Below are 24,431 nucleotides of genomic sequence, written 5' to 3' on the forward strand. Positions count from 1 at the left end.
CTACCAAAGGCAGGGGTGGAGGGTAGGGGGGGTTGTCTTGGGAACTCAAACTTTAGTTGACCTTAATACAAACTGGAGACTTCGCCCAGACTGAAAACGGCTTCAGTTAGGTTCCCTCTTACAATGGAGGCTCCAAGTCTTCACAGTTGAGGCCCCGGGCACTGTGGAACAGATGTCCTTTTCCCATGAGCCCTGCTCAGTTCCTGTCCCACAGAATCCATTCCGTGTTCAACAGTTATGACCACCTGCACAAGACTGGGCCCACCAACCTTCCACCTGAAGGAAAAGGAGCTACAGTTGCCAGCGGGAGGGGCTCCTGAGAATCTGCACTTCCTTAGGATTTACAGGTAGTTAATGTTGCTGGAGAAGGGAGGGACATTTTCTTCAGTGGTGAACACTGGTAAATTACCCACCATGCTCTGGTAAACAACCCCTCATCCATGCTTCTAGATGCAACCTGAGGAAACTCATTGGAACATTAAGCAAAGGGCCTGGAGAGATGGCTCAGTGGTTTAGAGGGCATACGGCTCTCACAGAAGATCGGGGTTCAGCTCCAGCACCCACATCAGTGGCTCACAACCACCTGAAACTCCAGCTCCAGGGACAGCCTTGGCCCCCTCCCAGCAACTTCTGTCTGGGTTATGCTTGTGTTCCGTCTATTCAACCAGCCATGCTTCAGGCTAGCCCTACAAAGCCCTGCTGACCGCATCCATCCATGGCATCACCACCACAGCCATCCACCATTCCTCACGTGGAGTCCTCTGGCCTCCCCGGATTCCAGGCCAGTCTCCCCACAGCTATCAGAATGATTCCCCGCAAAAACAAGATCCCATGTGGGCTGATCTCATCACTGCTCAGCTTTTAAAAAAAAAGAGAAGAAAAAAGAAAAAGGAAACCCCTTTGGAGTCCAAGGGTGGTCTGCAAACAGTGTGGCAGGCTGCGATTGCACAGATCCTGTGGACAGTCCTATGCCCATTGTATACCTTATCCACCCTGCTTGCTGTAAACATGCACCACCATGCCTGGATAATGAAATGCTGGGATCCAAGCCCAGTGCCTCTTGCAAAAGCAAGGTAAGAGCTCTACCAACCCAGCTACAGCCCTAGTCTTTAAGAAAGGGCTTTTGATGCCTGATTACACCATACTAGGGTGTTTACAGTGGAGGGGTGGGGTCTGGAGGCAGCCCCTCCCAGTGGAACTATAGGCTATCACCCCAGCCACGGGTCAAGCGGCTACTGAGTGCTGGCTGACTTGTTCCTCGGGAATTATGGTAGCAATTGCGGACAGACACAGTTGGCACGATGCCACAGCCCATGTCCTGCCCATCTTTCTGACCGCTGCTTAAGTACTGATCTGGGCCACCTCTATCTGGTTCTTACTAGCCAGACAACTCAGTGAAAACCTCTGCTAAAAAGGAAGCTTGTCACCAGGCGGTGGTGGTATATGCCTTTAGTCCCAGCACTCAGGAAGGAAGAAGCAGGCAGATCTCAGTGAGTTCAAGGTCAGCCTGGTCTACAAAGTAAGTTCCAGGACAGCCAGGGCTGTTACCCAGAGAAACCCTGTCTCAAAAAAAAGAGGAAGTCTGTCACCCTCCTCAGGAATAGAAAGCTCTGTATCCTTGTCATGCACAGTAGAAGGATAGTGTGGTACAGTCTGGGGTATTTTTCACTTGTCATCCATTTTGCCAACATTTACTGATAACAAATTACAAAGACATTTATTTTAAACAATTGGTTGCTGTACATGCAATTTTATCATTTATTGAAGACATGAGAAAATTTGCATAGTGATGAAAAAATTCAAAAGGACTGGGATTTCGTGTGTGTGTGTGTGTGTGTGTGTGTGTGTGTGTGTGTGTGTGTGTGTGTGTATGTTTTGTCTGCACCTATGTCTGTATACCCTCATGTGTGCCTGATGCCTGTGGAGGTCCAAAGAGGGTGTTGGATCCCCTGGAACCAGAGTTAGAGATGGTTGTAAGCCACCACTTGCGTGCTGAGAATCGAACTCAGGTCCTCTCTAGGAACAACAAGTGCTCTAAACCGCTGAGCCGTTGCTGCAGCCCCAGGAATTTAAAATATAGTAGAAATATCAGCCGGGTGGTGGTGGTGGTGGTGGTGGTGGTGGTGGTGGTGGTGGTGGTGGTGGTGCACGCCTTTAATCCCAACACTCGGGAGGCAGAGGCAGGCGAATCTCTGTGAGTTCAAGGCTAGCCTGGTCTACAGAGTGAGATCCAGGACAGGCGCAAAACTACACAGAGAAACCCTGTCTCGAAAAAAAAAAAGGAAGAAAAGAAAAAGAAATATTGAGGTGATGAGTTTGGACCTAAGAAGGGGTGAAGCTGGAGCAATCAGAGGTCCCCATGGTCCGAGATGCTCTCTCAGCCTGATCTTGATGCTCCACCAACTGACATTAACACGTTGTACCCCAAATCTCCCTGCAACCTCTGGGCCTTTGCATATGCTGTTCCCTTACTGTAAATGCACACATACTCACACACACACACACACACACACACACACACACACACACACACACACACACACTCCATCTAACTGTAGGTCTGATACATCGTTTTGGACTTGGTATGAGAATTACTTGATCTCTGGACCATTTCCTGACACTCATCTCCATAGCAACACTGACTTTGTCCTCATCTGTAATCCTGTTGGACTTCATCCCTCACATGAACATCCATATAGTCTACACTTTGGGACCCAAGAATGCGGAGGCTACACAAGATATGGTATCCCTGTCAGAATGGCTATCATCACAAAAACAAATGGAGGACCAGTGAGATGTCTTGGCAGATAGAAGAGCCTTCTTCCACCAAGCTGGGTGGCCTGAGTTCTGTCCGAGACCCACAGGGTAGAAGGAAAAAACTGAATCCCGAGAGTTGTCCTCTAACCTCCATGTGTGTACCATGGCACGCATGTGAGCATGTGTGTGTGTGCATGTGTGTGTTAGAGGCCTTGGAACTAGAGTTACAGACTGCTGTGAGCCACCATGTGGGTGCCGGGAATCTAATCCAGTACCCTTAACCATCAAGCCATCTCTCCAGCCCCTTATTACATTTTTAAAAGTTACCCTATGCGTGTATGTTCATGGACAAATGTGTGCTGTGGTTTTAGTTGGGAGGTCAGAGGACAACTTTCAGGAGAGTTGGTTATATCCTTCCACTGTGTGGGTTCTGGGAATCAAACTCAGGACCTCAGATTGGCAGCTGGTGCCTTTCCTGGTAGAGCCATCTCACCCGCCCATCTTTGTTTTCCTAAGAAAATTTCTCACTTTCACAAATAGCTGCTCCCACATAATACAAATGATCACCTTCCTGGAGCCTGAGTAAAGCTTTTATTTCATCTAGCTGGCAGATGTGTTCAGTTCAGGGCTTCTGTGCAAACAACAGCCGAGAGCCAAAATGTCAGAGTTAAGCCACACCCTCCACCAGCCAGTCCCTGCAAAAGCATCGGGAGTCAGGAAGACACAACCATTTGGCTCTGGCCTCCGCTCCAGATATAAAAGTGACGCACCTTCCCAACAGCCTCCCCCTCTGGCTTCCTTTTCCACCCAGTAATCGCAAAACTCTGTGTTTATGAGACTGGGAAGATATCTCAGCCAATACAGTGCTTGGCTCATAAGTGTGAGGACCCGATCTTCGTGAAAGAACCCACGTGAAAAAGACAGGCATGGTGGCGCACACTCATGTCCCCAGAGCTGGGGAGTGGAGACAGGAGGATCCCTGGTGCTCACTAGCCAGCTGGCCTGAGGTACCTGTAAACTCCCAGCCAGTGAGAGACCCTGCCTCAAAAGTGGTGGGTGGTGGCCAAAGGACACTCAAGGTTGTCTGTCCTCTGGTCTCCATGCCCACACATGCGTGGACTGGTATACACAGACACACATGCACAGAGGGGGCGAGAAGGAGGGAAAGAAAGAGATCTAGAAAGAAAATTACTGAGTGTACAGGGCATCTAATCCCTCTAAGCACTTTCTCATGCATAGCTAATTTGACCCTCACCACACCCCTGCAAGGGCATCAGGCACGCCTGAAGATCCTTAATATCCTGGTTAAGCCTTCCAAGTCAGGGCAAGACTGAACCTATTCTGGCAGGAGTGCGGGCCAGGATGCCTCTCTGTCATGGCTGAAACCCCATAGGAGCTGAGATATCCCACTTTAAAAGACCACAGACATGTGCATCAAGGCTGCTGGTTTCAGAATGGTGGCTCCAGACAGGGGACAACCCCATCCTAAATGATGAACAGACAAATTGGCCCAACCTGACTAAATCCCCACACACCTCGCCATCTCCAAATCTAGAACTCAGATCCAATGCTAGGTGGAGAAAGCCCAATCAGATTGAGGATTCCCACTTCTGGGCATGCTGCATTGAACCCCAGAATCTTGTGAAAGGTGCCAAGTTGTGAGGGGGGAACTTCACTAATGTTCTGCCTGTGGGGTCTCAAAACTCACAGAATCAAAAAGGGCCCGTATCTCCCAAAAAGGTGTGGAGCATTCCAGGTCTTGTAATAACACCTTAGTAACTATGAACCCAAACTCTTTCACTTACAAGGTTCAGCTTTTTTTCCTTTTTTCTGTTTTTCAGGTGTGTGGGGGTGTGTGCATGTTTGTATGTTTGTATGGGTTGTTCTATGTTTTGTTGTTGCTGTACCTGTGTGGGGCACACATGTGTAGGTGCTCATGTGCACAGGTTGTCTTGAGGTTGCTATTACTGTGAAGAGACACCATGACCAAAAGCGTGCAAAGGAAAGGGTTTATTTGCCTTACATATCCAGAATTACAGTCCAATGAGGGAAGTCAAGGCAGGAACCCAAACTGGCTAGAAAGAGCTAATGCTGAAGTCATGGAGGGGTGCTGCTTACTGGCTTGATCCTCATGACTTGCTCAATCTGCTTTCTTATAGGACCACCAGCCTGGGGTGGCACCACCCACAATGGGCTGGGACCTCCCCTATCAATAACTATTTAAGAAAATCCCCTGCAGGCTTGCCTACAGCCTGATCTTATGGAGGCATTTTCTCAGTTGAGGCCCCCTCTCTCTGACGACTTTAGTTTGTGTCAAGTTGACATAAAACTAACAGCACATGGGTGTATGTGTGCCCAGAGTTGATGTCAGGAATCATCTTCCATCAGTCTCCTTCCACCTTGTCCTATGAGGCAGGGGGTCTCACTTAAACCCAGAGCTCACTCACATGCCTAGTCTCCCTAAACCGCTGGCTCTGGGGATCCCATCCCCATCTTCACCTTGTTAGGCTGGGTTACCAAACCCACCAGGTTCTTATGTGGGTTCTGGGGACCCAAACTCCAGTCCTCACACTTTACAAGTGAGTGCTTTAACCACTGAGCAATCTCCCCAGCCCATCTGCCAATGGATGCTTGGGCCCCTGAAGAGGGGAATTCAAAGCTTGAGTTCTGACATTATTATGCACTCAGGCAAACCATTTACCTTTAGACTTCAGTTTGTTCCTCTCTAAAATAAGTTTAAATGATGGAGCTAATGACCATGTCAACATTAGGAAGACAGTCCATGTGAAGATTATGTGACACAACTAACATTCTGAGGAACACTATTTTGATGTCTCAGCACTGGATATTAAAAGTAGGGCTCCACACATGCTAAGCAGGTGCCCTACCACTGAGCCACATCCCAGCCCCTCACTGGGCAATTCTAGGCAGGTGCTCTACCACTGAGCCACACCCCAGCTCCTCACTGAGGGATTCTTGGCAGGTGCTCTACCACTGAGCCATGACCCTAACCTTTGGCTTTCTAATTCAGTTATGACAAGAACCATTCTTTGTGAGTAGTTGATTTAACCCCTGGATGAAAAAAAAATCTATATAGCTAAGCAAGCAGTGGCTAAAGCTAATCAGTCCCATTTAAAATCAGAAATGGATGTGTGACTTAGACTCAGCCTCACAACCTCATACTGCCACCACTGCCTTGACTGGGTCTCTGGGAACACCCAGTTCTTCCTGAGCAAGTCCCAGAAGCTCTACTCACTCACACATGTTCATCCAACTGCCGTTGCCACCTCTGTCTCTTGGGCTTTTTGTCATTTGTTGTCTACCAGCTCATAAAGACTCCACCCCTCTGGGTGGGGCCAAGAACCAACGTGTGCCCTGTGACCATAGGTCATGTGAGTTTTCTCTTCCAGCACAATGGATATGAAAATCGCTAATTTCACTACCAGTGATGGTTGGTTTGGGCTGTTAACTGGAGACAACATAGAATCACTTGAGAAGAGAGTCTCAATGAGGAATTCTCTAGATCAGTTTGGCCTGTGGACATGTTTGTGGGGAACTGTCTTTTGTTGTTGTTGTTGTTGTTGTTGTTGTTGTTAAAGATTTTTTTATTTTTAGGTATGTGTAAACATGTGTGGGTTGTGCACATGAGTGCAGCACCCAAGGAAGCCAGTAGAGGGTATCAGATCCCTGAAGCACAGGCAGTGGTCAGCCATCTGACATGGGTCCTGAACACCAAATTCAGATCCTCTGCAAGAGCAGTGTGTACTCTTAACCACTGAGCCATATCTCCAGCCTCACTTGTCTTAATCACGTGGGTGGCACCATTACCTAGACAGAGGGTCCTGAGCTGTATGAGAGTAGAGAAATTGAGCTGAGTGTAAACAAGCAAGTGTGTATGAACCATTTCACTCTGCTCTGAACCACAGCTGTGATGGGACTAGATGTTTTAAGTTCCTGCCTTGATTTACCTGCTGTAATGGACTGCAACCTGGAATCCTGGGCTAAAATAAACCCTGTTCTCTGCTAAGTTGTTTTCTTACCTCAGTATTTCATCAAGGCAACAGAAGTGGAAGTAGGGTGCCAGGACCAGCTTGAGGTCAAGACCCCTTGTTAGTGTCAAAGCTGTGGTCACAGTTGGGCATGCCTGCAACATTGTATCAGCTATTTCTCTCCTTTTTGAGACATTCTCTCATTTTTGATACTAGACAGAGGCAACTTAGAGACAAGGGTTTATTCTGGCTCACCATTTGAGGGCACAGTCCATTTGGGCAGGGAAGGCAGGATGATAGAAGTGTGAGGCGGCTGGTCACATTGCATCCAGTCAGGAAGCTGTGACGGTTGCCTGGCTCAGCTCGCTTTTTGCTTTTTACTCAGTCCAGGACCTCAGACCATGGGACGGTGCCATTCAGGGTGGGTGTTCCCTCCTCAGTGAACCTAATCTAGACACTCCCTCACAGACCTTCGCAGAGGTTTGTCTCCAAGGTGATTCTAGATCCTATCAAGTTGACGATTGCTGTTAACCACCACATGCATAAGGCATGGGGCATAAATAAGTAGAGCTGGAAGGAGAGAGCTGGCCACCATATCGGCATCATACATTGTGTTTTCTATTGCCACTGGCAACAGTCATGGGGTTGGGAAGCAATAGCTCATGGCAGGGACTGAAGCTAACTGGGAAAACATGTGGCTATGGCTATGTATTATTATCTGGGGACAGATGACCTGACGAAAGCAAGATGGCTCCATGGAAGTGGGAGCAGGTGGCTGGGACCCCTCACCTCCTCTCATCTTAGCAGAACAGGAAGCAGGGACAGGATGGAAAGTGGAGCAGAGAGCTGTAATCCTCAGGTCCTGTCTCTGCTGAGTCCCACCTCCCACGGGTCACACAACGTTCCCAAACAGTGCCACCTGCTGGGGAACAAATGTTGAAACTTCACAGTAAACTCTGTACATGCTCCTGGAAATAGTAATCCTAATTAAACTCACTGGGACACCACACACACACACACACACACACACACACACACACACGACTGTTCAGAGGAATTTTGTTCATAACAGACAAAAACTGGAAAAGACCCAGTGTCCTCCATTAAAACTGTAACATCACCCCGTGAATGCTACTTAGCCGTACAAAGAAAAGACCGTGACATACACGGTAACTTTGATAGTTCACACGGGAATTAGACAGAATGCAGAGAAAGCCAGGCTCAAAGGGTTACACTCTATATTATTCCATTTGTATAACATCCTTTAAATGGCAAAATTGTGAGGCTGGAAAATAGATTATAGGTGGAGTGAGGAATTGAGGGTGGAGACCTGTGAAGTCATAATAGAACAGCATAAAGTTGAATCTTGGGGTACTTGAAACTTGAAACTTGGTGCGTGGGATTTTTGTTTTGAAGTGTGTGTGTGTGTGTGTGTGTGTGTGTGTGTGTGTGTGTGTGTGTACCTATACACTGCTGGGAATGAATTCAGGGTCTCATGCATGCTAGCAGGAACTCTACCACTGAGCCACACCTCAGCGCCTCACTGGGGGATTCTAGAAAAGCAATGTACTGCTGAACTATGCCTCCAACTTAGTCAATTCTGATATTTTGTCCTCCATGTGTCCCAAGACCAAGACAATGATAATTAAGAGAGGTAGTCCTTGCCAACACCCTGGAACTCTTTTTGTTAAGTACCACACATGGCTCATGGCCTGGCACAGGGGAAGACAGAGCTCTTCGTAGATACTACAAAGGCCCAGAGCACAAGGTCATCCAACACACCCACAACTGGAGGCTGGTGGGAGCCCTCCAAATCAGCACAATATGAACACACAAGGACAATACAAGGGCGATCTCTGGTGGCACAAAGCCAGACAGCAAAATAGCCATGTAGAGACGGGACACTTGGGGGTCACCCTTAACCACATCTTTCCCATATCTGCAAAGGGAGAATTGTGACTTCACACACAGCTGATTCCCAACGGTGCACAGTCCACTGGTGAAGTCCCCATGGGGTGTGTCCCCAGCAGGAATCCCCGGCTAGTCCCTGTTGTGGTAGTTAATCTCCACTGTTGACCTGATGAGACTCATCTGGGAGGCACAGCACTGGGCTTGTCTATCACGGTGTTTCCAGGGAGGCTCATCTGATGTGGGAAGATCCACCCTGAATGTAGGCAGCACACTTCCCTGGCCTGGGATTCTGGACTGAACAGAAAGAAAAAAAGCGGGCTGAACACCAGCATCTATCTCTCTCTGCTTCCTGACTATGGATGCCAGCTGCCTCATGTTCCAGCTGCCATGACTTCCTCACCATAAAAGACAGCTCCCAAACTGGCTCAAACAAACCCTTCCTTCCTTGAGTGGCATTTGTCAAGTATTTTGTCATAGCCAATTAAAAAAAAAAAAAAAACTAATACACCTTTCCTACTCAAAACAGACCCCATTATACCCACTTCTCTCTACAGAAATACATGGGGGCCATCTTTGAGATCACATATTCTGTGGGACTAGTGTCGACCATCCCCCATCCATTGCCTGCATACCACTGCCCGCCTAGGGGTGCCTACAGCTGAGCTGAGAGGTTGGCAGAGTCCCACACCTTCTCAGAATAGCTGAAGGGCACACAACGGCCATGAAGTCTCACCTCCTTGTCCCTCCAGCAGTCTTCAATAAAAACATACAGGTCCCTGAGGTCATCTCTCAGTGGGATGACAGCACACGGGAGATACCGGGAACCTGTTATGCTGTGTGAGAATCTGACTTACGGCTAGTGGCCCCACCGGGTCAAGCAGCTCTAATCCTTGGTGGCCACTGAACATACTGTGTACTGAGGACACTATGGACACAAGCCATTGTGTCTTCCAGTATGTTAGGTGGGTCATTGTCCTTAGGTGATAAAGACTGGCTGCCACCTACCATATAATAATACCCCTCCTCATCTTCACCACCATGGTGCCTGAGGTCTCACCAAAGCCCTCGTCTAGAATCCCCCAGGGAGTGGCTATGGCGTGGCTCTGTGGAAGGGTGTCTACCTGGAATCCCTCAGGATGTGGCTTGCAGGAGATGGACAGGTGTGACCCTCTTGCTTTGGTTGACAGTGTTCAGCACTTGTGCTGGATTCTTCATCCTGTCTAGGCTGTCTGACTTGCCTCATCCTAATTGCTCTGTAGTGGGTTTCACTGCTTGCTAAAGGCATAAGCTAGAGGTTCTCAGCAGCCAGCACCAACTAGTAGGAAGAGGCCCCACCCCTTCATCTCCCCAAACCTCACTTCTCACTACTCACTTTCTAGCTCCCCCAGCACTTGTACCTGAGTACCTGTAGGGAGCCCTGGACCTTCTGGTAGGTGGTACATGCTACAGGGGAGAAGCCTTTGCCATCCCCACTCCCTGTTGGAAACAAACAGAGAAGTCACAGCCAGGAAAAGAACGGTGTTGTGGGAGCCTCTCCTAGACCCCCTTGGATGCTCATTTGACGGCTGGCACTGCAGCAGCCTTCATAACCATATGAGGATGGAAGTTGTACACTGAGTACTCAGATTGACACAGAGGCACTTGCCTAGTGTTCTTAATCCCTGGAGAGAGGGTTGGGAGAGAGGTAGAAACAGGGAGATACAGAGAGAGGAAGATGGACAAAGGTATCCATATCTCAAGAGGTAAGAAACAAGGACTGGAGAGATGGCTCAGCAATTAAGACGACACACTGCTCTTGTAGAGGACCCAAGTTTGGTTCTCAGCACTCATGTTAGACAGATCACAACTGCCTGAAACTCCAGCTCCAGGAGATCCAACACCCTCTTCCAGCTTCTTTGGACACCCCCACACAAATGCTGATACACACATATACATAAATGAAAATTTTAAATGTTAAAGACTTTATATAAAACCGGAGCTAGAGAGATGACTCAGTAGGTCAGAGTCCTTGTTCTGCAAGTATGAGGACCTGTGTTCAAATCCCAAGCACCCACTTACAAAGCTGGGCATGAAATAAAAGCAGGACACAGTCATGTATGTTCGGTAACTCCAGCATTGGGGGTGGAGACAGGTGGATCCCAGGACCTCCCTGGCTAGCCAGCCTATCCAAAATGGTGAGCTGGTCTCTTCCAGCTTGGGAGAGACCCTGTCTCAAGAGACCCATTCTCAAGGTAGAGACATTTGATATCCTCCTCTGGCTTCTGCAAGTGTACATATATATGAGTGTGTACACCTACACACACATGGGGGAGGGGAGGGGAGGAAGAGGAAGAGAAAGAAGAAACCAAAACTATACTCACCTAGTCATCTTGATCATAAGGCATCTCTCCTGAGTACCATGGTTGTGATCAGTCAGTGGTGCTGAAGGCAAGTCACACCCTTGCTACAGATTAGAACTAGGAGAAAGAATGTACAAGTCTGGAACATTCCTTTTAGAAGTCTCTGCTTGGAGGGTGTGCCAGCTCCTTGCTCTGTCCTGATTCCAAAGAGAAGTTGCCCTTTTGGTCACATAATCAGGAGCAATGGCTGTGTGTTCTCCATCACACAGTCTCCTGTACAAACTGGATACTGTGGGGTTCCCCGGCGTCCACACACCCTGCCAACTCATATAGGTCCCTGGCATTGACACAGGCAATGAGGTCCACCTCAGGCACAGAGCAGGAAGAACTATGGACCTACTCACCTCTGGCTGTAGTGTCTGATAGACAATAAACAGGAGTAGATTCATCTGGAACCCTGGCATTTCCATCATGTTGTCGTTTTCAAAACCCAAAGTATGGAGCTGGGGAGACGGCTCATCGTATAAAGCATTCATCATTCAATGATGCGGACATGAGTTCAGACACCCAGCGACCAAATAAAAAGCTGGACATGGCAGGGCACACATGTGTCATCCTGGCGCTCCCACAAGGAGATGGAAACAGAGAAAGGAAAACTCTGTGAGGCTTGTGGGCCACCAAGTCTGATAGCGTGTTCTGATCCCCCCAGGAACCACCCTATGGAAGGAGGGAACCTACTCCCACAAGTTCTCTGACATCCCATTCGCACTCCAAGAAACACACGTGAATGCACACAAATAATGAAATGTGTGGTGGTATTGTGTTCCCCAAAATATTGTGTACCTTAATAAATTTATCTGGGGTCAGAGAACAGACAGCCACTAGATACAAAGGCTAGAAAATGGTGGCACTCACACCTTTAATCCTAGCATTCCAGAGACAGAAATCCCTCTGGATCTCTGTGAGTTCAAGGCCACATTGGAAATAGCCAAGCGTGGTGACACACGCCTTTAATTCCAGAAAGCCAGCCTTTAATCCCAGGGAGTGGTGGTAGAAAGCAGAAAGATATATAAGGCATGAGGACCAGAAATTAGAAGCATTTGGCTGGTTAAGCATTTTGGCTGGTTAAGATTTTGGCTGGTTAAGCATTCAGGCTATGGAGCAACACAGTTCAGCTGAGATTCATTCCGGATGAGGACTCAGAGGCCTCCAGTATGAGGAGACAAGACCAGCTGAGGATCCGGGCGAGATGAGACAGCTGTGGCTTGTTCTGTCTCTCTGACCTTCCAGTACTCACCCCAATAAATGGCCTCGGGTTTGATTTTATTAATAAGAACCTTTAAGATTCCTGCTACAGAAATGTTTAAAATAAAAAGTCCTTTTTACTTTTGGAAACCAAGCATGGAGGTATGTGCCTGTAATCTTAGCTCTGAAGACACGGAGACAGGACCATCAGAAGTTCAAAGCCCTTCTCATTCACAGAGCATATTTGAGAGCGGCCTGGAGAACACAGGACCCTGCAAAAAACAAAGAAGAAAGTTTTTTGGAGACAAAGTCTTGCTATATAGCCCAGTCTGGCCTCCAACTGAGGACCTTCCTGTCTCAGCCTCCCTAGTGAGAGGGCTTTCTGTGAACACCATTTATGCTAAACTAAAACATCATTTTAGATTTATTAACTTTATTTTACATGTGTGAATGTTTTGACCACATGCACAGAGGTCAAAAGAGGGTGTTGGACTCCCAGGAACCCAAGTCAAGATTGTGGTGAGCCACCATGGAGGTGCTGGGAATCAAACCTGGATCATCTGCAAATTACAATTAACTGCTGAGCCATCTTTACAGTCGATGGGCAAAAACTCAAAAATACCAGAGCAGGTCCTAGTGGCAAAAGCCTGTCATCCCAGATTTTTAGGAGGCTGAAGTAGAAAGATCTCAAGTTAAAAGCCTGCTTGAGCTACAGTGTGAGTTCAAGGCCAGCCTGGACCACTTAGTGAGACAGTTTCAAAATAAAAAATAAGAAAAGGGTTAGGAATGTAACTCCTAACTACATTGAGAACTTGCTTAGACTACCCCAGTGAGGGGCTGGGGTGTGGCTCAGTGACAGAGCCCCTGCCTAGAATCCCCCAGTGAGGGGCTGGGGTGTGGCTCAGTGATAGAGTACCTACCTAGTTATGTGTGAGGCCCTGGATTCCATCTCTAGTGTCACAAAGAAAGGAAAGAAGGAGGGAGAGGAGGTAAGGAGGGAGGACTGGAATTCCATATAGATAAGATTATGCTAAACTAGTATATCCCTCCTTTGAAAGAATCCAAGTGTCTGAGTCCAGAACAGTTCTGCCCTGCAGTCCACCTAAACAATGTAACAATCCTCCTGGGTCACATAGTGATGAGTGGAATAGTCCCTGGTGTAGAAGAGTGGGTTCTAGAGACAGAGAAGTCATTCATACAAAGACAGGTCAAAGCCATTAAGGTAATGAACCTAAGGATCGTGGGAGAATTGAGAATGACTTACTAACTTGACTCTCAAGATGACAGTTGACAGCCGCAAAGATGGCTCAGTCACACTTTGGAGCACTTGTCTCGAAAATGTGGGGACCACACCAAGAATCATGTACCATGTCATGTGCCGTAATTCCAGGGATGGTGAGCTGGGAGGTGGAAACAGGCAGGTCCCTGCAAGCTCATGGGCCAGCTAGCCTTGTCTCAAACAAAAGGAGACAAAAGGGTGTTCTCTGACTTCACGTGTCACACACACACACACACACACACACACACACACACACACACACACACACATACACAGAGGAAAAGAGGGTCAGAGCTGATGTTCTGCAGGAAGTGACACTGCAGTGGGTGACCATGAAGACGGATTTAGACCAAATGGCAGAGTGCTGTGAATGCCCCAACGAATTTTTGTCTGTGTGATTTTCGAGGCTTTTCAGTAGAGCAATAACATGTTTTTATCTCAGCCACAGAGCGGTGAGTAGATTGCCCCAGCGGGAGAGATTAAAGACTAGGAGACCATCGACATTTTCTGTAATCGTTCACTGGGATATGGGCTACTTTCAAGTTCAAGAAGTCAGGGACATGATGACAAAGCACGTTCCAGGGAACTACACCAGGCAGGTCTTGGTGAGTAAAAGAAACTTAGGGCTTTAAAGGAAGCTAAGGGACTTGGGAGATGGTCAGTAGGTGAGAGCTCTTGCTGAGCAAACCTAAGGACCTGAGTTCAAATTCCAGCATCCATGGAAGAAGCTGGAATCCCAGCTCTGTGAAGGGACAGGGACAGGCCGGGGCTTCTGGCTACCGGCCTCCTAGCTCCAGGTTTCAGGAGACACCGTGTCTCATGAGAATGAGAAGGCCAGTGTTTACAACTACTTGGAACTCTGACCTCAAAATGAAGGAAGAAGCAGGTGTGGTGGCACACACCATCATCCCAGTGCTGGGAAGATGGAGGCAGGATGATTGTGAGTTCAAGGTCAGTCTGGGCTACATATCAATACCTTATCTCAAAAATTAAGAATAGGGCTGGGGAGATGGCTCAGTTTGGAAAGATGTTTCCCACTAGGCCTAACAACCTGCACAGAGGAAAGGGAAAGATGAATCCTTCAGGTTGTTCTCTGACCGTTATATGCATACCATAGCACATGTGCCTCCTCACACACAGAGGGAGAAGGGGTAAATACGTATTTTTAAACCCTCTAAGAGTCTTTAATTGAGTTAAATTTTAAACAGAAATGGAGACCAGGGGTGCAGCTCAGTTGGTAGAGTGCTTACCTAGCATGCACAAAGCTCTGGTTCCATCCTCACTATTTTGTAAAATCAGGTGTGAGGGTGCACTCTTCAATCCCAACCTTCAGGAGGAGGAGGCATGAGGATCTGTTCAAGGTCATCTTTTGATACATCTCAAGTTTGAGGCCAGCCTGGGCTACATGAGACCTTGTCTCAAAAATAATAAATAAGGGGCTGGTAAAATACCTATGGAGGAAAAGCACCTGCCACCAAGTTTGACAGCCTGGGTTTGATTCCCAGTGCCCACCTGGTAAAAAGGAGTGAATCAATTCCTACAAATTGTCCTTAGGCCTCCACATGCACACCATGGCACATGCATTTGGGCATAAGCACACACATATACACACTAAATAAATTAATGTGATTTATAATATGTATATATAAATAGACCCAGGAAGATGATTCAGTGGCACACGTGTGCAGACCCAAGTTCAAATCCTCAAAACTCACATAAAAGCCAGATGTGGTAGTTCACATCTGTAATCCAAGTGCTCCTAAGGGGGAGCAAGGCGGCAAGTAGAGGATCCCTGGGGCTTGCAAGCCAGTCAGTCTAGCCTACTTCTCCAGTGAGAGATCCCGCCTCAAAAGAACAGGGTGGATCGCTTCTGAGAAACAATACACAAGGTTGTCCTCTGACCTCTACATGCATATGCACACACATGCACATATAAACATGTAACTGGATACACATGAAGGCACACACACACACCCTCAGATAGGAGACATAGGTCTGTGGGTGGAGCATGCAGAAAGTACTGTGTATTAGTTATTATTGTTCTGTTGCTGTGATAAAACACCATGACCAATGCAACTTATAATAGAAAGCATTTGACTGGGCTTATGGGTTCATGGTGGCAGAGCTCACATCTCAAACTGCAAGCAGAAGGCTTGCACTGGGGATGGCATGAGTCTTTGGAAACTTCACAGCACTTCCTCCAGAAAGGCCACACCTCCTAATCCTCCCCAAACAGCAACTAACTGAGGACCAAGTATTCAAATGTCTGAGACTTATGGGAACATCTCATCAAATCACCACACTGCGGTTTTCATTTCCTGGACCATATAAGATCAAATGCAGTGGCACACACCTGTAAATCCAAGACTCAGGGGGTGGAGTAAGCAGGAGGGATCAGGGGTTCAAAGTCATCCTGAGCTACACAGTTAGTTTGAAGCCAGCTTTGGCTATAGCAGACTCTGTCTTTAAAATAAGCAAACAGGCAAACACACACACAAAACACCAATACAGTTTAAGAGCAGAGCACTTGCTTGGCGTGTATGAGACTCTGGCCTCAATCCCCATCACTCCCCAGTACTGCAAAAGACAAAGGAGAGAAAAAAGAAAAAAAAATAACCTTGTCAGCCAGGGTAATAGCTAATGCTTGTAATCCCAGCACCTGGAAGCTGAGGCAGGAGGATTGGTGTGAGTTTGAGGCAGCCTGGACTACACAACAAGACCCTGACTCAAAAACAGTATGTGGGGAGAGGGAAGAGACAGCTCAGTGGGCCAAGCATGTACTTTGGCAAGCACAAAGGTTTGGGTTCGATCCCCAAAACTAGATTTTAAAAGCCCGTGTGGTGATGAACATGTGAGCCCCGTGCTGGGGAGATGAAGACAGGCAGGCATCTGGGGTGCGTTGGCCAGGGAATTGCTCAGCCAACTTGTTGAGTTTCAAGCTAGTGGGACACTCTACCTCAAAACATAAGGCAGAGGACTCCTGAATGACCCAGGAGGCTGTCCTCTGGCTTCCACATGCATAGACACACAAGTGCCTACCTACACACACACACACACACACACACACACACACACACACACACACACACACACACAAAACCATCCTGCGATGGTTAGGAATGCTTGTTTCTCTTTGAGTTTGGTTCCCAGCACCTATAGCAGACAGCTCACAACTGTCTGTGACTCTAACCCAGGGGATCTGGGGACCTCTTCTGTCCTCCATGGGCACCTGTGTTCATGAGCACATACTCCACCCACATATACACAATTAAAAGTGAAAATCCCATTGTTGAAGGGGATGAGGCAGAAAATGTTTCTGAGTTTGAGGCCAGCCTGGACTACAGAACAAGACCTTGTCTCTAAAGAAAAAGAAGGAGAAACCTTTCTTAGATCTGTTCCTGGCCCTTGGAGGTAGTTCTTAATGGTGACCTCACCTATCTGGGCAATGCTTAGTCACTATTTGTTTTCTGCATTGATTCTGTGTCCCCGGCACTTAGCAAACTGCCTGTCACACAGCAGGAGGTGATCAATAAGTGTTGATCCCCATGATCAAATGATTAAATGAGTGTTCTCCCTCTCCAGCCCACAACACCAGCATCCCCATCATATCCCTCCAAGCCAAGCTCAGAGGAGAATCCCTCAGACCGCCCTTCCTCTGGATTCTCTTTCCTGTCTACCCTGGGAGCTGGAGGTCAGGACAGAAGCCTAGAGGATGCAGGCCAGCTGCTTAGGGGAACTGCAGCTGGACAGGGTGGGACTCAAGAGAGGAGCTGATGAGGGGTCCTGCTTTGCTCCCTCCAGGACACCAGAGCCTCTTCAGAGCAAGCAAAGCTGCTGCAGACTCAGCTTACAGAGGTAGGGCACTACGGTCCAAACCAGGCCTTTGATCTGGATGGAGACAACCAATAGCTTATAGACAGACTACATTAGCTCATAGACAGACTACCATTAGCTCATAGACAGACTACCATTAGCTTATAGACAGACAACCATTAGCTCATAGACAGACAACCATTAGCTTATAGACAGACAACCATTAGCTCATAGACAGGCTACCATTAGCTTATAGACAGACAACCATTAGCTCATAGACAGACTACCATTAGCTCATAGACAGACAACCATTAGCTTATAGACAGACAACCATTAGCTTATAGACAGACAACCATTAACTTATAGACAGACAACCATTAGCTTATAGACAGACAATCATTAGCTCATAGACAGACAACCATTAGCTCATAGACAGGCTACCATTAGCTTATAGACAGGCTACCATTAGCTCATAGACAGACAACCATTAGCTTATAACTATTCTCTCTTGCTGTAGCAAAAAGAAGGGAAACACCAGCTCCCAAAGCCACCAGGGACAGAGGTCTGAAGCCCAGGTGCTCACTCATGTCTAGTCTCATGTGCTAGCAGCTGGAGAGACAGAGGGAAGCCTCACCTAGTGTGGGGGAGGCATTGGATCCTGAATTGTGTGGATCCCAGCACAGGATGCCACTGACGTGGCCTGTGGAACTTGAAAAAACATCATCGTGAGGTAACCCAGACCCCAAAAGACAAGCATGGTCTTGTACTCACTTATAAGTGGATATTAGCTACAAACTAAAGGATAACCAGGCTACAATCCACAGACCCAGAGGCCAAGTAACAAGGAGGACTTAAGTGGGGACACAAGGATCTCCCTGGGAAGGGGAAATAGAATAAATTTTGAGAGTGGACTGGGGGAGGGTGGGATTGGGAATAGGAGGGATCAAGTGTGTGAGGGGTGGGGGGATAAATACTGGGAGAAACAACTGAAATTGGAGAGGTGTTTTGGAGGGGGTGAAAACCTAATGTAATGGAAACTCAACGGAATCTATGAGAGCAATGCTAGCAAAGACTCCTAGCAATGGAGGGCACGGAGCCTGAACCGCCATCTTCTGTAACCAGGCAAGGCCTCAGTGGAGGGACTGGGACACCAACCCAGGTACAAAACCTTTAACCTACAGCTTGTCCTGCCTGCAGAGTGTTCTGGAACTGGAGGAGCCTAGCAGAATCCTCATCAAAGAGACCAGAGGGACTTCATCCAGCAACTGATGGGAGCAGATGCAGCCAAACATTAGGCAGAGTTCAGGGAGTCCTGAAGAGGACGGGGAGGAAGGTAGGAGGAACCAGAGGGGTCAGGGACACCAAAAGAACATGGCCCACAGAATCAACTGAGTGGGACCTCATGGGGGCTTGCAGAAATCAGGGAGCCTGCAGGGGTCTGACCTACGTCCTCTGCATATATATTATGGCTGAGTACCCTGGCATTCTTGTGGGATTCCTAACAGTGGGAGTAGGGGACAGCCACTGACTCTTTTGTCTGCTTATGTGGCCCTTTTCTTCCTACTGGGTTGCCTCATCTGCCTTGATGTGGTAGTATGTGTCTGGTCTTATAATAGCATATTATGCCATGTTTAGTTGATGTCCCTGGGAAGCCTGCTGTTTTCTGAGGGAGGGTGGATCTGGGAGAAAGGGGAAATGGGAGGAGAAACTGGGGAGAGGGGAAGGAGGGGAAACCGGTCAGGATGCAATACATGAGAGAATAAACAGAAAAAAAGAAAGAAAAAAGAAAATCCCTCACAGGTGTGCCCAACAGCTCAGGGTTTAGTTGATTCCAGGTGTAGTCAAGTTGACAACCAAGAATAGCCACCACAAATCCACCGCTTGTCAACTTGACACATAATCATATCTCCTTATGTTGTGATTAATTTCCAAATGAAAACAATAACCAGGTCATATTTCTGCCTAACATAACTATCTCACATACAACTGCAAAGGATTATGTTTTAGAATAGATGGCAAGGTCCTTTGAGGAGTCCTTAATCTTTTAGTGTCTCATAACTTAAACGTGGTAACTACTGATACTCTCTCAATCGATATTACATTACGTGATAAGGGAAAGAAAATGTAAACATTAGTTTACTGTATGTGTACATATGCACAAACATGTTCATGGTGCTTTACCATAGCAATGGAAAGCAAATTAAGATGCATCCTCCTCAATCACTCTCCACCTTTTTGCTGAGACGAGGTCTCTCTCACTTGAACCCAGAGCTTAGTGGTTATAGCTTGTCAGCTTGCTCCAGGGATCGGCATGGCTCCCCAACACTGGATTTTGCTGGTTTTTTTATTTTGTTCTGAGACAGATTATCACCATCTAGCCCAGGATGGCCTTAAAGTCAAGGTCCTCCCTTCTCAGCCTCCAAAGTAGCTGGTATGACAGGCATGCACTATTACACCTACCAGCCAGGTTATGAGTCCTAGGATCCCACAGGAGCAATCCCTGGCCGTCACCCTGTTTCATGTGACTTGTCCCCTTGCCAACAGTGTTCTGCACCTGGCAGAGTCCCTGCCTCCCTCATCATGAGTGTACCACAAAGATCTTGTGAGACATGTTCAGCCAAACGGATAATTACAGGATCTCAGGCTTGCAAGCAATTTTTTTTTTTTTTTGCCATGGAATAAATGATTAGGCGAGCAATGTCATGTGACATCAGCAGGCATGAAGAGGTGATATCTTAATCGAAACATCTTACTTGTGAAAACTTAGTCTTACAATTCATAGTATATTCAGGATTCCTAAAACTTATTTCGGGGGACTAGAGAGACTGCCTCCTCTGGAAGGCAGAGATCAACATTGGCTCTTGTTCCTTAAGCAGTGTTCCCATTGTGCATTGAGACAGGGTCTCGCTGGACTGGAGCTCATCCACGAGGCTAGGCTAGCCAACTGGTCGGTGAGCCACAAGACTCTGCCTGCAGCTTCTTCCTGGGGCTGGGATCACAAGCGTGCACATCATGCCTGGCATTCTTCTGTAGGTTCTGGGGGTTAAGCTTGGGTTCCCAGTGTTTACATGGCAAGCACTTTACCAACTGAGCCATCTCCCCACTCCAACACCTACAGTGAGCCACTGTGCCCTGCTCATTCTGGTTTATTTGAGACAGTGTCTCACATATCCCAGGCTGACCTGGGGTATATGGCTGTGAACTCCTGATCCCCTTGCCTCTACCTCCCAAGCGCTGAAATTACAGGCATGCTGCAAGGTAGGGATGGAATGCAAGGCTCTGTGCATGCTAGGCAAGCATTCTACTGACTGAGCTACAGCCTCAGCCCAATCTTACCCCAGTGCTTTTTGTCACCTGCCATCATGAGACTGCTTAGCCACCTGTGGATATGAGGTCTGTTTCGATAATTCGTCACAACTGAACACTACCTTTGACGAGTGACAAGTCAGGCACAGGAGAGCAGAGGGTCGTCATCAGCAAAACCCAACCCTACCAATGCCTCTCCCCCATGAACCTCTAGCTCTTCTCTGTGAAACGGGTCTAAGGGACACTGCAGAGAACCCTGGGAACTTCCACAAAGCTCCTTGCATATGCTCCGCAAGCTGCTGTTTAAGAATACTGAGCCTGTGGAATGGATTCCTCATTAAATCTATTACTCACCAGTACCTCAAGCACTTACTGAGTGATGTCTGGAGGCCAGGGCCTTCACTGGATGCTGCAAATTTAACCATGAATACAGCCAGGCCCAATGGTGGGGACCAATCATCCTTGCTATTGGAGGGAGCTGAAGCAGGAAAGCTGAAAGTCCGAGGCCCAGGCTGCACAACTCAGTAAGATCCTATTCTAAAACAGAAAGCAGAGAAAGGGACTAGGAGATGGCTCATTTAGTTAAGCACTTGCTGCTCAAGCATGAGGCCCTGAGTTCAATTCCCAGCATCCATGTAAAGTACAGCTGGACACTAGAGACACTGAAATGGTGGGATCCCTGGAGCTCACTGCTGTGGGATATTCTGTATGGCAAATGTGTTGCTCTGACTGGTTAATAAATAAAACACAGGAAGTATAGGCGGGACTAACAGAGAGGAAAATTAAGGGACAGGAAGGCAAAGGGGAAGACTGCAGCCGCTGCCAGGACAAGGACGATGTAGGGTACCAATAAGCCACGAGCCACGTGGCAAAGTATAGATTAATAGAAATGGGCTAAATATAAGAGTAAGAGCTAGACAATGGTAGGCCTGAGCTAATGGCCAAGCAGTTTAAATAATATAAGTGTCTGTATGTTTATTTTATAAGTGGGCTAAGGGACTGCCGGGGATTGGCGGGAACCAGAGAGAAAACTCTCCAGCTACAGCTCACTGACCAGCCAGCCTACCCAGACAATGGGGTAGTTCTCTCCTGGTCAATGAGAGAACCTAGCTCAAAAACTAAGGTGGAGAGAGAATAAGGAAGACATCAGCTTCCACCTCTAGCAAGCACGCAAGCACACACACACATACACACACACACACACACACACACACACAGAGCATGGGAGGAGAGAAAGCAGTCTAACCACTAAGACTGCTACTCTGGAAAAGTCACAGGGACACCTTCCTGACATCCCTTCTAGTGCCCCATTGACAACCAGCACCACCAGCCAACGACAGGAAGGCACCATCTTGGAGGCCTAGCCCTATCCAGCCTTCAAACGCCTACAACATCTAATAACCATTATAGAAGACTCCTAAGAAACCCCCCAGCCATAAACTTGTGACTCAAACAGAGTGACTGTGGTTTTAACCTATACACTGGGGTGATTTGTCACACAAATATGACAAGAGGCATGCCTGCACATTTCCTCACATGCCTCCACTTGACCTTTTTGTCTGTCCCTCAGACTCACAGGTGATCCCAGCCCTAGAGCTTTGTATATTGCTTGCTTTCTCTCTCCATGGAAACCCCCAGGAAAAACTCCAGCTCTCCCTCCACTGTCTCCTTGTGACACATGACACAGGTGTCAGCTCAAAGGAACAGGCTCAGCAGATTCTTCACCATCTCCTGATCGAGGTCAGATCACAGGCCAGTGAGATGCTCAGCAGATAGGGACGATGATGACTTGAGTTCAATCCCTGAGACTCACCTGATGGAAGGAGAGAACTGACTTTTCCAAGTTGTCCTCTGATCTTCATACATGCATTATGACACATGTGTCCATACACACACAGACACACACATACTCATTGGAAGTAGGACTAGAGAAAGCAAAGTTGATGTTTAATGGAAACAGAGTAACTTCTCGGGAAGATGCACACATACAAAATGAGTCAATGTATATGCTGTAGTTGTATAACTTGATGTTTTTGTGGGACTCCCAACGGGGAGGAAGGAAAGCTGTTTCTGGTGGTTTTGCCTGCTTTGGGGACCCTTTTCTCCTACCGGCGCCTAGTCTTATTGCAACCTGACATACCATGTTTGGTTGATATTCCTGGGAGGCCTGAGGAAATGGAGGAGTAGATAGGGAGGGGAGGACTGAGAGGTGAGGAGGGAGGAGAAACTGCATTCAGGATGTAATATGTAAGAAAATAAACTAATTTTTTAATCTACAAAAAGAATGAAAATTTTAATTAAAATCACCCTTTCTGCCAGCAGTCACCACTTGACATTTTTCTGTCTTCATCAACAATGGCCTCTAGCAGAGTAGAAAGTCCCTGCAGGAAAGAGTCCTTATGTAACTGTATGGGTCACTTACCTCCTTGCATAATACCTAGTGTTTAGTAAGCAGGAACACAATGAATATAAACCAGAAATGGTAGAGTGGGGGCTGCTGCCCCTAGCTGGTGCTGGGGAGGTAAGAGACTGACCTAAGAAGGGCTGAAACTGGGTATTGTTTAGGGATGGGGGGTTCAGACTGACACAGGTGAGAACCCAGCACCAGCCTCTTAGCTCAAAAAAAGTATCATATTGTCCTTTTCCCAGTGCGACAGCACAGGCATCCGACCTGACCTATGAAAACCATGTAAGAAACTTCAGAACGGCTCTCTTTTGCTATAGTGCAAAGTAGCCTTCAACTTAGGATCCTTCTGCCTCCCTCCCCCAAATGATGGGAATACAGGCAAGCACCACCATGCCTGGCTTATGTGTTCGTGGGGTGTAATACTAAGCAAGCACTCCACCTACTATGCCACAGCCCGGATACCTTAACCGTTTCTAAGAACAGTCTTGCGACACCAAGTACATTCACACTGTTCACCACCACCCATGCCCAGAACTTTTCTAACTTCCCGAGAAGGTACTCTGCGGGAATAAACACTTTCGTTTTCCCCTCCCTACTCCCTTAAGCCACCTTTTTACTTCCTATGACTGTTACTATTCCAGAGACCTCTTATAAGCAGACTCACGCGGCCTACGGCTGGTCTCGAACTCGTCATCCTGCCTCAGCATCCCAGCTGCTGAGATTTACAGATATGCGTCACCTTTTGCACAACGTCCTAGAGGCTCATCATAGTGTTCATTTCCTCCCACTTTTTAAATAAAACATGTAATATACGCGTGTGGTACTGATTCTTCAGGATCCTTAGCCTCCAGGTTCGCTGTGTCCACTGGGGACACTACGGTCAAGGGAAGTGGGCAGGATTCTGGCTCACGCGTGGTCAATATTTAACCTCCCGGGCCCCACTTCCCGGAAGAGTCGCCCGGTACTGCGCAAGGACGCACTGGGCGGAGACAGCCACCCGCGCCGGGCCTCCATGCGCATGCGCGGGTGTAGCGACGGGTGCGCATGTGCGGGAGCTCCGTTCCCTTGGGTGTGAATCCAGCGATCCGGGGTTTCGCGGCCACCGGGAGTTCTGTTTATAAACACACCGCGCGGCCGGCTGCGAGGGGTAACCCTAAGGCGGTGAGGTCGGAGGTCAGAGGTCAGCGGGCGCGGGGGAGCAGACGGGGAGAACGGCTTCCGCCACCCACGCGGGCTGTGGGGTGGTCAACCGGGCGACCCTGCCACGGCCCCCGGGCTGCCGGGCGCCACGTGGTGCGCACGTGGTCCCGTGCGGCGGCGCGCCCCTCCCCCACGGCATCCGCAGCGCCCCCTGGTGGTGCCCGCTGCCCTCCGCGCGTGCGCAG

At 48.0% G+C, this 24,431-nt stretch overlaps 1 long non-coding RNA gene across 15 annotated transcripts; it reads right to left on the bottom strand.

Moving 5' to 3' along the window:
• Positions 1-8,161: 8,161 nt before the first annotated feature.
• LOC121825276 (uncharacterized) lies at positions 8,162-24,054 on the bottom strand. 15 transcript variants are annotated; one of them, XR_013047599.1, is made up of 7 exons: positions 23,711-24,051; positions 22,947-23,020; positions 21,013-21,176; positions 11,401-12,513; positions 11,018-11,193; positions 10,055-10,133; positions 8,162-8,951 (listed from the first exon to the last, which is right to left on the bottom strand). It is a non-coding gene; the product is annotated as an uncharacterized LOC121825276 (long non-coding RNA). The 15 variants fall into 15 exon arrangements; XR_013047601.1 differs by having other exon boundaries at positions 11,018-11,113; positions 23,711-24,050; XR_013047602.1 differs by lacking the exon at positions 10,055-10,133 and having other exon boundaries at positions 11,401-11,612; positions 12,294-12,513; positions 23,711-24,046.
• Positions 24,055-24,431: the final 377 nt, after the last annotated feature.

The sequence above is a fragment of the Peromyscus maniculatus genome, chromosome 23, assembly GCF_049852395.1.
Source record: "Peromyscus maniculatus bairdii isolate BWxNUB_F1_BW_parent chromosome 23, HU_Pman_BW_mat_3.1, whole genome shotgun sequence".
Classification (NCBI taxonomy): domain Eukaryota; kingdom Metazoa; phylum Chordata; class Mammalia; order Rodentia; family Cricetidae; genus Peromyscus; species Peromyscus maniculatus.